The 17,642-nt window shown below is 42.9% G+C and overlaps 1 long non-coding RNA gene across 1 annotated transcript in view; it reads left to right on the top strand.

The window, feature by feature from the left end:
- The window catches only part of LOC120048746, a 37,032-nt gene extending 19,409 nt beyond the window's left edge, over positions 1-17,623 (top strand). The window contains exons 2-3 of the long non-coding RNA XR_005477039.1: positions 13,949-14,118; positions 14,390-17,623. This is a non-coding gene — a long non-coding RNA (uncharacterized LOC120048746). The remainder of the gene's footprint in view (positions 1-13,948; positions 14,119-14,389) is intronic.
- The last annotated feature ends 19 nt before the right edge of the window (positions 17,624-17,642 follow it).

Raw genomic sequence — 17,642 nt, 5'->3', positions numbered from 1 at the left:
TCAGGATGGGGTAGTGTTGTCAGGATGGGGTAGTTATGTCAGGATGGGGTAGTGTTGTCAGGAAGGTGGTAGTGCAGTCAGGATGGGGTAGTGCTGTTAGGATGGGGTAGTGTAGTCAGGATGGGGTAGTGTAGTCAGGATGGGGTAGTGTAGTCAGGATGGGGTAGTGTAGTCAGGATTGGGTGGTGTAGTCAGGATGGGTAGTGTAGTCAGGATGGGGTAGTGTTGTCAGGATGGGGTAGTGTAGTCAGGATGAGGTAGTGATGTTAGGATGGGGTACTGTAGTCAGGATGAGGTAGTGTTGTCAGGATGGGGTAGTGTTGTCAGGATGGGGTAGTGTTGTCAGGATGGGGTAGTGTAGTCAGGATGGGGTAGTGATGTCAGGATGGGGTAGTGTAGTCAGGATGGGGTAGTGTAGTCAGGATGGGGTAGTGATGTCAGGATGGGGTAGTGTTGTCAGGATGGGGTAGTGTAGTCAGGATGGGGTAGTGTTGTTAGGATGGGGTACTGTAGTCAGGATGGGATAGTGTAGTCAGGATGGGGTAGTGTTGTCAGGATGGGGTAGTGTAGTCAGGGTGGGGTAGTGATGTCAGGATGGGGTAGTGATGTCAGGATGGGGTAGTGTTGTCAGGATGGGGTAGTGTTGTCAGGATGGGGTAGTGTAGTCAGGATGGGGTAGTGTAGTCAGGATGGGGTAGTGTTGTCAGGATGGGGTAGTGATGTCAGGATGGGGTAGTGTAGTCAGGATGGGGTAGTGTAGTCAGGATGGGGTAGTGTTGTCAGGATGAGGTAGTGATGTCAGGATGGGGTAGTGTTGTTAGGATGGGGTAGTGTTGTTAGGATGGGGTAGTGTTGTCAGGATGGGGTAGTGTTGTCAGGATGGGGTAGTGTTGTCAGGATGGGGTAGTGTAGTCAGGATGGGGTAGTGTAGTCAGGATGGGGTAGTGTTGTCAGGATGGGGTAGTGTTGTTAGGATGGGGTAGTGATGTCAGGATGGGGTAGTGTTGTTAGGATGGGGTAGTGTTGTTAGGATGGGGTAGTGTTGTTAGGATGGGGTAGTGTTGTCAGGATGGGGTAGTGTAGTCAGGATGGGGTAGTGTTGTCAGGATGGGGTAGTGATGTCAGGATGGGGTAGTGTTGTCAGGATGGGGTAGTGTTGTTAGGATGGGGTAGTGATGTCAGGATGGGGTAGTGTTGTCAGGATGGGGTAGTGTAGTCAGGATGGGGTAGTGTTGTCAGGATGGGGTAGTGTTGTCAGGATGGGGTAGTGTTGTCAGGATGGGGTAGTGTAGTCAGGATGAGGTAGTGTTGTCAGGATGGGGTAGTGTGGTCAGGATGGGGTAGTGTAGTCAGGATGGGGTAGTGTAGTCAGGATGGGGTAGTGTTGTCAGGATGGGGTAGTGTAGTCAGGATGGGGTAGTGATGTCAGGATGGGGTAGTGTGGTCAGGATGGGGTAGTGTAGTCAGGATGGGGTAGTGTTGTCAGGATGGGGTAGTGTTGTCAGGATGGGGTGGTGATGTCAGGATGGGGTCGTGTTGTCAGGATGGGGTAGTGTTGTCAGGATGGGGTAGTGTAGTCAGGATGGGGTAGTGATGTCAGGATGGGGTAGTGTGGTCAGGATGGGGTAGTGTAGTCAGGATGGGGTAGTGTAGTCAGGATGGGGTAGTGTTGTCAGGATGGGGTAGTGTAGTCAGGATGGGGTAGTGTTGTCAGGATGGGGTAGTGTAGTCAGGATTGGGTAGTGATGTCAGGATGGGGTAGTGTAGTCAGGATGGGATAGTGTTGTCAGGATGGGGTAGTGTAGTCAGGATGGGGTATGTTCGCCTGCCACTCCCAGATTTGCCTTGTTAGCTGTACATTCACCACTCTCTCAAATGGCTAACTCCGCCCTCTCGTGAGTCACGGCACAGGCCATGAGACGTGACATGAGCTACCCCAGCTCGAAGTACTACCATACCCCGTTCAAAGGCACTTACATCTTTTGTCTTGCACATTCACCCTCTGAATGACACACATACGCAATCTATGTCTCAATTGTCTAAATGCTTAAAAATCCTTCTTTAACCTGTCTCATCACCTTCTACACTGAGTGAAGTGGATTTAACAAGTGATATAAATAAGGGATCATATCTTTAACCTGGATTCACCTGGTCAGTCTGTCATGGAAAGAGCAGATGTTCTTCATGTTTTTTACACTCAGTGTAGATATGTCAGGTAGGTGGCTAGCTGCTGGCAGAGACTTCTATTCGTATTTCAGTAACGTTAAAGGGCTCGGCTCTGCCTAGTGTTAGCCAGCTAGCTAGCTAGTTGGCTAGAAGGATGAAGTAAGAAGCTAATGTTAAATTGAGCCTGACCTCAGCAGGCTACTAAGTCTCATCATAACTTTGCTTTACAGAGAGTACTGGTGAGACAGATGGTGGTGAGGCTGAGGCAGGCTGTGATGCATGGAGGAGGAGGCAGAGGAGACACAGAGAGAGAGGAAGATTAGTACAGTAGTTCCCATACTACAGGTCAGAGCCCCATGTGGGGTCCACTGAGAAAATCTGTGCTAATCTTATCAAACAAATGGAAGTACTTAAAGAAGATAAGTTTCATTATGAACATCTCCCCATGGTCTACCTTCCCTATTGGCCTACAAATACAATCAACATGCTAATAATAGGGTATGTTATGGGAACACACCCCCCTTTTAAGGAAAATGTCTTTTTGAAGTTTGATAAGATTTAGATATCCATAGACAAACAACATTTTGAACAGATATAAGTGGCTACAATATATTTTTTGTTTGTTACTTGTGTTTCAAAGAAATGCACACGTTTTGTGCTCTTGTAGGAAGCAACCACTTCCCCGTTGCTGACTAGAAACTAGCTATAATTGGGCTAATAACTCACTAGCAAAGAATATGAACAAATGTACACAACTGGCTACATGCAAATCCATATATGGCAATGGTCTATTTGCATATAGGGATTCTGCAGCTCTGATTGGTTATGGTGCACCAGTCTGTGTAGAGTATGGGCCTGAGTCGTGCCTGTCAATGCAATAGAATCCTACTCAATGCACTCTTCCTACAAGAAAATCTCTTGCAGAGTTCGTTTTGTTTCAGTATGCTGGATTGAAAGTGGCTAATATTGCGTTGATTCGATCACAATTTCCACAGCAGAGGGAAACGTTGATAGTGTTATCTAAAGGGGAAAACTATAAAGTTGAGTGAAGTTCAATCTCGTGCTTCTCTGTGAGGGCTGATGTTTCTTCTGCTAGGCAGTCCCAAGGGAGCTGCACGCCCACGCGTAGCTTAGAGGGAATATTGCTCACTATTAATATCCTCACTATGATGAGGTTTCCTGTCCAAATTATACTAAAGTATCTCAAAATGTATTGTGTAACTCAATGAATTTACTTATAAATGATTTGGACATGTTTTGGACATGATTTGGAAAATGCTAATATAGGTACCATTGACTTGCATTAAACTGTCCCTAACATACTCTCTTTAAATTGTACAAATTTATTTCAAAATTTATTTCAAAATGTTCCTCTGTAACCATGTGGATTATTTATCTTTAGACTTCTCTACTTGGAGTGTTTAACCCCAAGCTGTAATAAAAATGTAATACGTTTTTGTTCATATTGGTGGTGGTTTGTCTCAATCGCCCACTGGAGTTTATAGTTTACCACTGGAGTTTATAGTTTACCACTGGAGTTTATAGTTTACCTCTGGAGTTTATAGTTTACCACTGGAGTTTATAGTTTACCTCTGGAGTTTATAGTTTACCACTGGAGTTTATAGTTTACCACTGGAGTTTATAGTTTACCGCTGGAGTTTATAGTTTACCTCTGGAGTTTATAGTTTACCTCTGGAGTTTATAGTTTACCACTGGAGTTTATAGTTTACCACTGGAGTTTATAGTTTACCACTGGAGTTTATAGTTTACCACTGGAGTTTATAGTTTACCACTGGAGTTTATAGTTTACCACTGGAGTTTATAGTTTACCTCTGGAGTTTATAGTTTACCACTGGAGTTTATAGTTTACCTCTGGAGTTTATAGTTTACCTCTGGAGTTTATAGTTTACCTCTGGAGTTTATAGTTTACCTCTGGAGTTTATAGTTTACCACTGGAGTTTATAGTTTACCACTGGAGTTTATAGTTTATCACTGGAGTTTATAGTTTACCTCTGTAGTTTATAGTTTACCACTGGAGTTTATAGTTTACCACTGGAGTTTATAGTTTACCACTGGAGTTTATAGTTTACCTCTGGAGTTTATAGTTTACCTCTGGAGTTTATAGTTTACCTCTGGAGTGTATAGTTTACCACGGGAGTTTATAGTTTACCTCTGGAGTTTATAGTTTACCACGGGAGTTTATAGTTTACCACTGGAGTTTATAGTTTACCACTGGAGTGTATAGTTTACCACTGGAGTTTATAGTTTACCTCTGGAGTTTATAGTTTACCACTGGAGTTTATAGTTTACCTCTGGAGTTTATAGTTTACCACGGGAGTTTATAGTTTTCCCACCTTTTTTTACCACTACATCACTGTTTAGGACATATCAGTTGCTCCTTGAAACTAGGCTTATAGGTGGTTAGTTGATAATGCCCTCTGTGTAGAAGACAGAATGTGATGTTCTGATGGCTGTTCTGTGTCTGTCCAAGAAGATAATCAATTGACCCACTGATAATGAAGTTAACCAACACAACAAAACAGGTCACATTCTGTGCCTAGCTTACATAGAGTATACTGCTGCAGGCAAAGGTTAGGGTCGTGCATCGCAATTTCACAGGGACACCTTCCCTGTCAACTCTCTCTCACTTTTTCTCTCTCTCTCTAGCTGAATCCCAAATCACCTCCTCTGCCCTCCATTTGCCAGTGTACCAAAGCTGAGGAAGTGAAAATGATGGAGGGTGTAGGTGCTATTTAGACTCTCCGATAACCACTTCAACCGAGCCAGCAATGCTGTTGATTTCAGAACTAAGTGGAATGCCATTAGGCACCACTTATTTTAGAGTTCGTGCAGTTTCACACAAAAGAATGTAGGTGTCTAATTATTTGTCACATGCAGTAGTGGAAAAAGTACCCAATTGTCATACTTGAGTACAGTGCCTTGCAAAAGTACTCACCCCCCTTGGCGTTTTTCCTATTTTGTTGCATTACAACCTGTAATGTAAATGGATTTTATTTGTATTTCATGTAAGGGACATACACAAAATAGTCCAAATTGGTGAAGTGAAATGAAAAAAATAACTTGTTTTTAAAAATTAAAAAAAATTAAAAACAGAAAAGTGGTGTGTCCATATGTATTCACCCCCTTCGCTATGAAGCCTCTAAATAAGATCTAGTGCAACCAATTACATTGAGAAGTCACTTAATTAAATAAAGTCCACCTGTGCACAATCTAAGTGTCACATGATCTGTCACATTATCTCAGTATATATACACCTGTTCTGAAAGTCCCCAGAGTCTGCAACACCACTAAGCAAGGGGCACCACCAAGCAAGTGGCACCATGAAGACCAAGGAGCTCTCCAAACAGGTCAGGGACAAAGTTGTGGAGAAGTACAGATCAGGGTTGGGTTCTAAAAAAAATATCAGAAACTTTGAACATCCCACGGAGCACCATTAAATCCATTATTAAAAATGGAAAGAATATGGCACCGCAACAAACCTGCCAAGAGAGGGCCACCAAAACTCACGGACCAGGCAAGGAGGGCATTAATCAGAGACGCAACAAAGAGAACAAAGATAACTATGAAGGAGCTGCAAAGCTCCACAGCGGAGATTGGAGTACGTGTCCATAGGACCACTTTAAGCCGTACACTCCACAGAGCGTATGGAAGAAGGTACCCTGGTCAGATGAGACTAAAATTGAGCTTTTAGACCATCAAGGAAAATGCTATGTCTGGCACAAACCCATCACCCCGAGAACACCAAGAACACACAGTGAAGCATGGTGGTGGCAGCATCATGCTGTGGGGATGTTTTTCATCGGCAGGGACTGGGAAACTACTCAGAATTGAAGCAATGATGGATGGCGCTAAATACAGGGAAATTCTTGAGGGAAACCTGTTTGTCTTCCAGAGATTTGAGACTGGGACACAGGTTCACCTTCCAGCAGGACAATGACCCTAAGGATACTGCTAAAGCAACACTCGAGTGGTTTAAGGGGAAACATTTAAATGTCTTGGAATGGCCTAGTCAAAGCCCAGACCTCAATCCAATTGAGAATCTGTGGTATGACTTAAAGATTGCTGTACACCAGCGGAACCCATCCAACTTGAAGGAGCTGGAGCAGTTTTGCCTTGAAGAATGGTCAAAAATCCCAGTGGCTAGATGTGCCAAGCTTATAGAGACATATCCCAAGAGACTTGCAGCTGTAATTTCTGCAAAAGGTGGCTCTACAAAAATTGACTTTGGGTGGTGAATAGTTATGCACGCTCAAGTTTTCTGTTTTTTGTCTTATTTCTTGTTTGTTTTACAATAAAAAATATTTTGCATTTTCAAAGTGGATAGGCATGTTGTGTAAATCAAAAGATACAAACCCCCCAAAAATATATTTTAGTTCCAGGTTGTAAGGCAACAAAATAGGAAAAATTCCAAGGGAGGTGAATATTTTCGCAAGGCACTGTAAAAGTAAAGATACCTTAATAGAAAATTACTCAAGTAAAAGTGAAAGTTACCCAGTAAAATACTACTTGAGTAAATGTCTAAAAGTATAGGGTTTTAAATATATTTAAGTATCAAAAGTAAATGTAATCTATAAAATATACTTAAGTATCAAAAGTATAAATATATTAAGCAAATTCCTTATATTAAGCAAATATTTTTTAAATGTACGGATAGCCAGGGGCAGACTCCAACATTTAGCATGTGTGTTTAATGAGCCCACCAGATCAGAGGCAGTAGGGATGATCAGGGTTTAGTGTTCTGTTGATAAGTGCATGAATTGGACCATTTTCCTGTCCTGTCCAAAATACTTTGGGGTGTCAGGGAAAATGTATGGACTAAAAAGTACAGTATTTTCTTAAGGAATGTAGTGAAGTAAAAGTAAAAGTAGTCAAAAATATAAATAGTAATGTAACGATTGTCGTCGAGAGAAGGAGAGGAGGACCAAAGTGCAGCGTGGTACGTATCCATAATACTTTTAATCAAGATGAATACACGAACAAAACAACAAAACGACCAACGAACAGTTCTGACAGGTGCAACAAACACTGACCAGAAAATAACCACCCATAAACAAAAGTGGGAAAACAGGCTACCTAAGTATGGCTCCCAATCAGAGACAACGATAGACAGCTGCCTCTGATTGAGAACCATACCAGGCCAAACACATAGAAATAGAAAACCTAGACCTACAACATAGAATACCCACCCACATCACACCCTGACCAAACTAAAAATAGCAGGAGTATATAGAATGAGACAGAGAGAAGAGGGGGTGAACCATAGTATATATAATGAGAAAGAGAGAAGCAATCTACGGTCAGGGCGTGACAAGTAAAGTACAGATACCCCAAAAAACGACTGAGGTAGTACTTGAAAGTATTTTTACTTAAGTACTTTACACCACATGCATTTGTTTGTCGGATTTCGAAACTTGACACATGTAAAAGATGAAATACCTCCCAAACTAAATGTTTAACTGTTACTGAGATGTATATCTTGTACAACGATAGGGGGATTTGTTCATTCGAATGTCATGCTTTTTTTTATTATTTAAAAGTGGAACACAAATTGTATCATTCAAGTCAGGAGTGTGTCCCGAAGTTGATGGGTTTATTGATCCCATTGCCACTCTCTGGAAGTCACCCCCTGAGCTTCATCAGCAACACGTGACAACGGGTGGCCCTCCAAGGGAGTTGGTAGGGGCTAGGGGGCGGTTTGGGATTCACAGATTTGCTCTCTCTCTCTCTCTCACACACAGTCACACACACTGTGTGAAGTCTGTACCGTTACCTACTTGTACTGTATCCTACCTATGTGTGTGTGTATACTGCAGCCAATCACCGGTATGTGTACAGTTAAAGTTACCAATGTGTAGTGGTTCCTACCTGTGTGTTCAGTTACCTACTGTGTCCTACCTGTATGTGTACACTCCCTCTGGCCGTGGTCGAGTGGTTCTTATATAAAGACTTGAGTGGATTATCAGAGTCATGGTGGGATTACTGCAGTCACGAGCCCAGTTGTAATCCGCAGCATTCCGTCACCACCACCGCAACACAGATCTCAATACCATTCCCAGTCTTAGTCTTCATCCCAATCTCATTTAGAATTCACTATCAGATCTCTCTATCACGGCTACATTCCCCCTCAACCCAATCTCATTTAGAATTCACTATCAGATCTCTCTATCACGGCTACATTCCCCCTCAACCCAATCCTCCTCCTTTTCATCTCTTTTTCAGTTACCTCAGTGACTGTATATACTACGGTTCACCCCCTCTTCTCTGTCTCATTCTATATACTACGGTTCACCCCCTCTTCTCTGTCTCATTCTATATACTACGGTTCACCCCCTCTTCTCTGTCTCATTCTATATACTACAGTTCACCCCCTCTTCTCTGTCTCATTCTATATACTACGGTTCACCCCCTCTTCTCTGTCTCATTCTATATACTAAGGTTCACCCCTCTTCTCTCTGTCTCATTCTATATACTACGGTTCATCCCCTCTTCTCTGTCTCATTCTATATACTACGGTTCATCCCCTCTTCTCTCTGTCTCATTCTATATACTACGGTTCATCCCCTCTTCTCTGTCTCATTCTATATACTAAGGTTCACCCCTCTTCTCTCTGTCTCATTCTATATACTACGGTTCACCTTCTCTTCTCTGTTTCATTCTATATACTACGGTTCACCCCCTCTTCTCTCTGTCTCATTCTATATACTACGGTTCACCCCCTCTTCTCTTTCTCATTCTATATACTACGGTTCATCCCCTCTTCTCTGTCTCATTCTATATACTATGGTTCACCCCCTCTTCTCTGTCTCGTTCTATATACTACGGTTCACCCCCTCTTCTCTCTGTCTCATTCTATATACTATGGTTCACCCCCTCTTCTCTGTCTCGTTCTATATACTACGGTTCACCCCCTCTTCTCTCTGTCTCATTCTATATACTACGGTTCACCCCTCTTCTCTCTGTCTCATTCTATATACTACGGTTCACCCCCTCTTCTCTGTCTCATTCTCCATACTACGGTTCACCCCCTCTTCTCTCTGTCTCATTCTATATACTACGGTTCACCCCCTCTTCTCTGTCTCATTCTCCATACTACGGTTCACCCCCTCTTCTCTCTGTCTCATTCTATATACTACGGTTTACCCCCTCTTCTCTGTCTCATTCTATATACTACGGTTCACCCCCTTTTCTCTGTCTCATTCTCCATACTACGGTTCACCCCCTCTTCTCTCTGTCTCATTTTATATACTACAGTTTCACCCCCTCTTCTCTCTGTCTCATTCTATATACTACGGTTCACCCCCTCTTCTCTCTGTCTCATTCTATATACTACGGTTCACCCTCTCTTCTCTCTGTCTCATTCTATATACTACAGTTCACCCCCTCTTCTCTCTGTCTCATTCTATATACTACGGTTCACCCCCTCTTCTCTGTCTCATTCTATATACTACAGTTCACCCCCTCTTCTCTCTGTCTCATTCTATATACTACGGTTCACCCCCTCTTCTCTGTCTCATTCTATATACTACGGTTCACCCCCTCTACTCTCTGTCTCATTCTATATACTACGGTTCACCCCCTCTTCTCTCTGTCTCATTCTATATACTACGGTTCACCCCCTCTTCTCTGTCTCATTCTATATACTACGGTTCACCCCCTCTTCTCTGTCTCATTCTATATACTACGGTTCACCCCCTCTTCTCTCTGTCTCATTCTATATACTACGGTTCACCCCCTCTTCTCTGTCTCATTCTATATACTACGGTTCACCCCCTCTTCTCTCTGTCTCATTCTATATACTACGGTTCACCCCCTCTTCTCTGTCTCATTCTATATACTACGGTTCACCCCCTCTTCTCTGTCTCATTCTATATACTACGGTTCACACCCTCTTCTCTCTTTTTCATTCTCTATACTACAGTTCACCCCCTCTTCTCTGTCTCATTCTATATACTACGGTTCACCCCCTCTTCTCTCTGTCTCATTCTATATACTACTGTTCACCCCCTCTTCTCTGTCTCATTCTATATACTACGGTTCACCCCCTCTTCTCTCTGTCTCATTCGATATACTACGGTTCACCCCCTCTTCTCTCTGTCTCATTTTATATACTATGGTTCACCCTCTCTTCTCTCTGTCTCATTCTATATACTACGGTTCACCCCCTCTTCTCTCTGTCTCATTCTATATACTACGGTTCACCCCCTCTTCTCTCTGTCTCATTCTATATACTACGGTTCACCCCCTCTTCTCTGTCTCATTCTATATACTACGGTTCACCCCCTCTTCTCTGTCTCATTCTATATACTACGGTTCAACCCCTCTTCTCTCTGTCTCATTCTATATACTACGGTTCAACCCCTCTTCTCTCTGTCTCATTCGATATACTACGGTTCACCCCCTCTTCTCTCTGTCTCATTCTATATACTATGGTTCACCCCCTCTTCTCTCTGTCTCATTCTATATACTACGGTTCACCCCCTCTTCTCTCTGTCTCATTTTATATACTATGGTTCACCCTCTCTTCTCTCTGTCTCATTCTATATACTACGGTTCACCCCCTCTTCTCTGTCTCATTCTATATACTACGGTTCACCCCCTCTTCTCTCTGTCTCATTCTATATACTACGGTTCACCCCCTCTTCTCTCTGTCTCATTCTATATACTACGGTTCAATCCCTCTTCTCTCTGTCTCATTCTATATACTACGTTTCACCCCCTCTTCTCTCTGTCTCATTCTATATACTACGGTTTACCCCCTCTTCTCTGTCTCATTCTATATACTACGGTTCAACCCCTCTTCTCTCTGTCTCATTCTATATACTACGGTTCACCCCCTCTTCTCTCTGTCTCATTCTATATACTACGGTTCACCCCCTCTTCTCTCTGTCTCATTCTATATACTACGGTTCACCCCCTCTTCTCTCTGTCTCATTCTATATACTACGGTTCACCCCCTCTTCTCTCTGTCTCATTCTCCATACTAAGGTTCACCCCCTCTTTTTTCTGTCTCTTCATGTAATATACTACGGTTCACCCCCTCTTCTCTCTGTCTCATTCTATATACTACGGTTCACCCCCTCTTCTCTGTCTCATTCTATATACTACAGTTCACCCCCTCTTCTCTCTGTCTCATTCTATATACTACGGTTCATCCCCTCTTCTCTCTGTCTCATTCTATATACTACGGTTCACACCCTCTTCTCTCTGTCTCATTCTATATACTATGGTTCACCCTCTCTTCTCTCTGTCTCATTCTATATACTACGGTTCACCCCCTCTTCTCTCTGTCTCATTCTATATACTACGGTTCACCCCCTCTTCTCTCAGTCTCATTCGATATACTACGGTTCACCCCCTCTTCTCTCTGTCTCATTCGATATACTACGGTTCACCCCCTCTTCTCTCTGTCTCATTCTATATACTACGGTTCACCCCCTCTTCTCTGTCTCATTCTATATACTACGGTTCCTTCCCTCTTCTCTCTGTCTCATTCTCCATACTAAGGTTCACCCCCTCTTTTTTCTGTCTCTTCATATAATATACTACGGTTCACCCCCTCTTCTCTGTCTCATTCTATATACTACAGTTCACCCCCTCTTCTCTCTGTCTCATTCTATATACTACGGTTCATTCCCTCTTCTCTCTGTCTCATTCTATATACTACGGTTCACACCCTCTTCTCTCTGTCTCATTCTATATACTATGGTTCACCCTCTCTTCTCTCTGTCTCATTCTATATACTACGGTTCACCCCCTCTTCTCTCTGTCTCATTTTATATACTACGGTTCACCCCCTCTTCTCTGTCTCATTCTATATACTACGGTTCACCCCCTCTTCTCTCTGTCTCATTCTATATACTACGGTTCACCCCCTCTTCTCTCTGTCTCATTCTATATACTACGGTTCACCCCCTCTTCTCTGTCTCATTCTATATACTACGGTTCACCCCCTCTACTCCGTCTCATTCTATATACTACGGTTCACCCTCTCTTCTCTCTGTCTCATTCTATATACTACGGTTCACCCCCTCTACTCCGTCTCATTCTATATATTACGGTTCACCCCTCTTCTCTGTCTCATTCTATATACTACGGTTCACCCCCTCTTCTCTCTGTCTCATTCTATATACTACGGTTCACCCCCTCTTCTCTCTGTCTCATTTTATATACTACGGTTCACCCCCTCTTCTCTGTCTCATTCTATATACTACGGTTCACCCCCTCTTCTCTGTCTCATTCTATATACTACGGTTCACCCTCTCTTCTCTCTGTCTCATTCTATATACTACGGTTCACCCCCTCTTCTCTCTGTCTCATTCTATATACTACGGTTCACCCCCTCTTCTCTCTGTCTCATTCTATATACTACGGTTCACCCCCTCTTCTCTCTGTCTCATTCTATATACTACGGTTCACCCCCTCTTCTCTCTCTCTCATTCTATATACTACGGTCACCCCCTCTTCTCTCTGTCTCATTCTATATACTACGGTTCACCCCCTCTTCTCTCTGTCTCATTCTATATATTACGGTTCAAATCAAATTGTATTTGTCACATGTGCTGAATACAACAAGTGTAGACCTTACTGTGAAATGCTTACTTACGAGCCCTTAACCAACAATGCAGTTCAATAAATAGAGTTAAGAAAATATTTACAAAATAATCTCAATTAAAAAATATAACAAAAAGTAACACAATAAAATAATGAGCCTATCAACAGGGGGTACCGGTACTGAGTCAATGTGCGGGATACAGGTCAGTCGAGGTCATTTGTACATGTAGGTTGGGGGAAAGTGACTATGCATAGATAATAAACAGCGAGTAGCAGCAGCAGTGTAAAAACAAATGGGTGTCAATGTAAATAGTCCGGGTGGCCATTTGATTAATTGTTCAGTCTTATGGCTTGGGGGTAGAAGCTGTGAAGAAGCTTTTTGGTCCCAGACTTGGCGCTCCGGTACCGCTTGCCGTACGGTAGCAGAGAGAACAGTCTATGACTTGGGTGACTGGAGTCTCCTCCCTCTTTCTCCTTGTCCTTCTTCAGCAGCATGATTCATCAAATGTTGCCTCTGTAACACATCAGTATTCCTCTGTAGTTGTTTCCATGTACACTGCAGTGTTGTGATCCATAGCAGCATGGCAGTGGACTTTAGCATGACATTGGAATGGCCCCAGGCTAGTTGTATATGTGATATGTAATTCCCTCGCTGTGTCACAAATACACGTGCGTGTGTGTGGTTTGGTTTTGCTATCCTTGTGGGGACCAGAAGTCCTCATGAAGATAGTAATACAAGGAAAATTGGAGACATTCCTCCAGTCCCCTTAGGCTTTTTTAGGCTTAGGGGTTAGAATTAGTGTTAGAGTTAGAATTAGTGTTAGAGTTAGGGTTCAGGGTTAGGGTTAGGATTAGTGTTAGAGTTAGAGTTAGGGTTAGTGTTAGGGTTAGGGTTTGAGTTAGGGTTCAGCATTAGAGTTTGGGTTTGGGTTAGTTTTAAGGTTAGGATTTTGGGGTTAAGGTTAGCGTTAGGGTTAAGGGTTATGGAAAGTAGGATTTGAAATGGGAATCAATTGTTTGGTCCCCAGAAGGATAGTTTAATAAACATGTGTGTGTGTTTGCAATAACCATCAAGATGTACAGTATTGGGGCCCAAATGCACAGCTTATTCACCTGTATGGGTCATAAAATATGTCCGTAAAGATATACAGTAAACTATCACAATGGACGTGGTTCTCTTATTCCACCCCTCTGTTTCTTTTCATTCCAGGTTCCATGACTCTATGGAGACATTTTCATTTGTAATTCCCGAGACATTTCTTCCCATTCTTTCCAAGAAGTGACGCAACATCAACACTCCCAGTAAACTGGACACAGGAATATTTGTTGTGGTACAGAACTACACCAGAGCACCCAGACAGACCAAGTCTCAAGGAACAGGTTACTGATTACATGATTTTATTGCTTTTATTATGGGTTTTCATTGAGCTATTACAAATGAAGATGAAAACCATAGAGGGTTAGAGACGGTGAGTCCATCCTGCCCTTTTGCTCTTTACCGTCTTACCTTCTCAGAATGTCCACAAGACAAGACCTATCTGCTTACATCATCAGGGCATCTGTTTTCACAAAGGAGATCTGAAGTCATGGTTTTATCTCTGTTTATGCTGATTGTTGGTTGGTTTCATCTGTATTGTCATGTTATTCCCAGGTTGGCAAGGACACAGGAGAGGCGTCATGGGAGGAACAAAACGGGATAAGAAACCAGACGGGATAAGAAACCAGACGGGATAAGAAACCAGACGGGATAAGAAACCAGACGGGATAAGAAACCAGACGACTGACTGAGCGAAAGAAGAAAACGTCAGAGAAAGAAGGAAAGAGAGAAGGATTGTGCGTTCTCTACTTTCTCAGAAGTGCAGCCCCTAAATTCCTGTTACTATGCCTGAGAGAGGGAGGGCAGCAGACCAGTCAAAATGAACCCCTACGTCACCTCTCACTTTAGGAGGGATCTCTTTCCCCACTTCCACTTGTTGTAGAGGCTTCTCTTCTCTTCACCCCTCTCTTACTGTTTGTGTGACATGACAACACCTGGCTCTGTATAAACCTTGGACAACAGGTAACACCTGTCTCTGTGTAAACCTTGGACAACAGGTAACACCTGTCTCTGTGTAAACCTTGGACAACAGGTAACACCTGTCTCTGTGTAAACCTTGGACAACAGGTAACACCTGTCTCTGTGTAAACCTTGGACAACAGGTAACACCTGTCTCTGTGTAAACCTTGGACAACAGGTAACACCTGTCTCTGTGTAAACCTTGGACAACAGGTAACATCTGTCTCTGTGTAAACCTTGGACAACAGGTAACATCTGTCTCTGTGTAAACCTTGGACAACAGGTAACATCTGTCTCTGTGTAAACCTTGGACAACAGGTAACATCTGTCTCTGTGTAAACCTTGGACAACAGGTAACATCTGTCTCTGTGTAAACCTTGGACAACAGGTAACACCTGTCTCTGTGTAAACCTTGGACAACAGGTAACATCTGTCTCTGTGTAAACCTCGGACAACAGGTAACACCTGTCTCTGTGTAAACCTTGGACAACAGGTAACACCTGTCTCTGTGTAAACCTTGGACAACAGGTAACACCTGTCTTTGTGTAAACCTTGGACAACAGGTAACACCTGTCTCTGTGTAAACCTTGGACAACTGGTAACACCTGTCTTTGTGTAAACCTAGGACAGAAGGTAACATCTGTCTCTGTGTAAACCTAGGACAGAAGATAACATCTGTCTCTGTGTAAACCTAGGACAGTAGGTAACATCTGTCTCTGTGTGAACCTAGGACACCAGGTAACGACTGTTGCCTTGGTATTCTCCTGTGTTGTGCCTTTGTTGCTCCTAGTCAGGGTGTTACACTGTAAACTGTCCTCAGTGATCTGGTCAAGGTGTTACACTGTAAACTGTCCTCAGGGAGCTGGTGAAGGGTTGAACTGTTCCTCAGCAACCTAGTAACATGTTTAGCTTGTTCACTGGGGGTCAAAGACTTGCCAGTGTTCGAAACCACAGTTCACTGGAAATGTGTACGGAAGGTAAAGTCTAATATCACAACCAAACATTTTTTGTGTCATTTGGATTTGCCCTGAATCAAACCTTTTGAGTTTTCTTTGTTTTTATCCCTAAGGGATTTGGCATGCAACAAACAAAAAAATCTCTCTTCCCAAAATATTACCTTTGTTTGCCTCAGTGGGTCGTTGTTTTTAACCAGTTTTCCTTGCACGTCCTCTGCCCATTATTGCCACATTTTTCCAAAGGAATTAGACTGGAAGCTTTTCTGAAATGGATAAACATGTGTGTTCTCTGTCAAGCAGGGGTGTTGAGTGTGACACTTGAACCAAGAGGAGAGAACTAAAGCCAACCCGTTTGGAAAAAACAAGGACACAGCACCTCCGGTCTCAGGATTGGACAGGATTTGACCTCTGAAATAATCTTTGAGCTCTGAGTTTTCGTAGAGGTCATCGACGGGTGTATGCCCTGTGTGCCTGTTACCCCTCCCCTCTTTCCCCACAACCGGCCAATAGGATTCTGCTCCTCCTACACATTCACTTTGACTCTATAATAGGTGTTGTATAGAATTAATATTGGTATCATATGTATAGGATGATACACAAACATAGGTACACAGAAAGTACACACAATTGTACATGCCTTGGCGTTCTAGTCAAGTAATTTCATTCTCTCTCCTTTTATTTATTGTCTTTCTCCCTCTCTTTCCCTCACTCCCTCTGTTATAGAGAATTCTCCCATGCAACTGTAGTGGAGAGTAAGTCTCCTTATTGTTGTATACATTTTTACAACACTGAGTTAATACGATGTAGTTGATCTGGTCAGTAGTCAGTCTGTGCAGTGTGTTCTGTACTGAATTGACAATGCCTTTAGGAGAAACACAGAGACTCTCAGGAATAGGATATCCTGTTAAATTAAGCAGTCACCTGAGAGAGCCACAAACATATTTCAAATGTCTCTAAAAGTCTGCTTTTGTTGTGCCAATAACTCACCACTGACATTTGAGGACTTTTGTGTCTTGGAAAAGATACTTGGATTTGAGGGGAAACTGCTGGTCACAGTCTCCCACTTGTGAGAGACACTGAGTGAGTATTATTTACACAGTGCATGGCTACTGTAGCTCATAAATGTATTCCAAGGCCCTGTAGCAAAGGAAACATAGATATAAAAGGGTGGAGGAACATATTCTGACTGATAGGAAGTGAATGTATTGGAATTGTGTACCATTATCTGAGTCAATAGTCTAAGGAGTTCCTCCTCTGTTTCAATCTGCCTTGTGTATTTTCCATGACCAAACCACTGGGAAATGAAGATTATGGAACGTAAGAAACAGCATGCTATTCTTTTCTCTGCTGGTTGCATGTTAGATATGTGTTAGAAACATAGACACCGTTTGATTGTACTGTACTGTGGATCTACCCCTGGACTCTGTATTGTCATATTGCACTTTAGTGAATGTGGGGAGTATATATCCTCCTTACTACTACCCCATTGTATCCCCAGCTCTCATCCTTTCAAGCTTCTCAGTTCCTGTAGCCTGCTCAATGTGTTTCCCTCGTGCTGTTTCAAACTGTCAGCAAAACTCCCGCTCCCTCGTAAGATGGCCACAGACTATGGGTCCCTCCTGTTGATACCCTGGACACGTGTGTAACCTCCCTCTTCAGCCCAAAGGAGTGTAAGTACTACAGGGACTATACAGTATTACTGCGAGACTGTCTATCTGCTGCTGTGGAATACGTTTCTGAAACAACACTGCCTGTTGACCAGAGGAGTATATACAGCAACAACTTGACCACTGAGCTTCCTTCAAGAGAATGGAAGGAAGACTGTGAATCAGGACACTGTAGAGCTGTGAGTAACACTGACTGTTAATAAAAAGTTAGTGGAACAATGATTT

The sequence above is a fragment of the Salvelinus namaycush genome, chromosome 5 (assembly GCF_016432855.1).
Source record: "Salvelinus namaycush isolate Seneca chromosome 5, SaNama_1.0, whole genome shotgun sequence".
Classification (NCBI taxonomy): Eukaryota; Metazoa; Chordata; class Actinopteri; order Salmoniformes; family Salmonidae; genus Salvelinus; species Salvelinus namaycush.
This window is presented reverse-complemented; position numbering and strand designations above follow the sequence as displayed.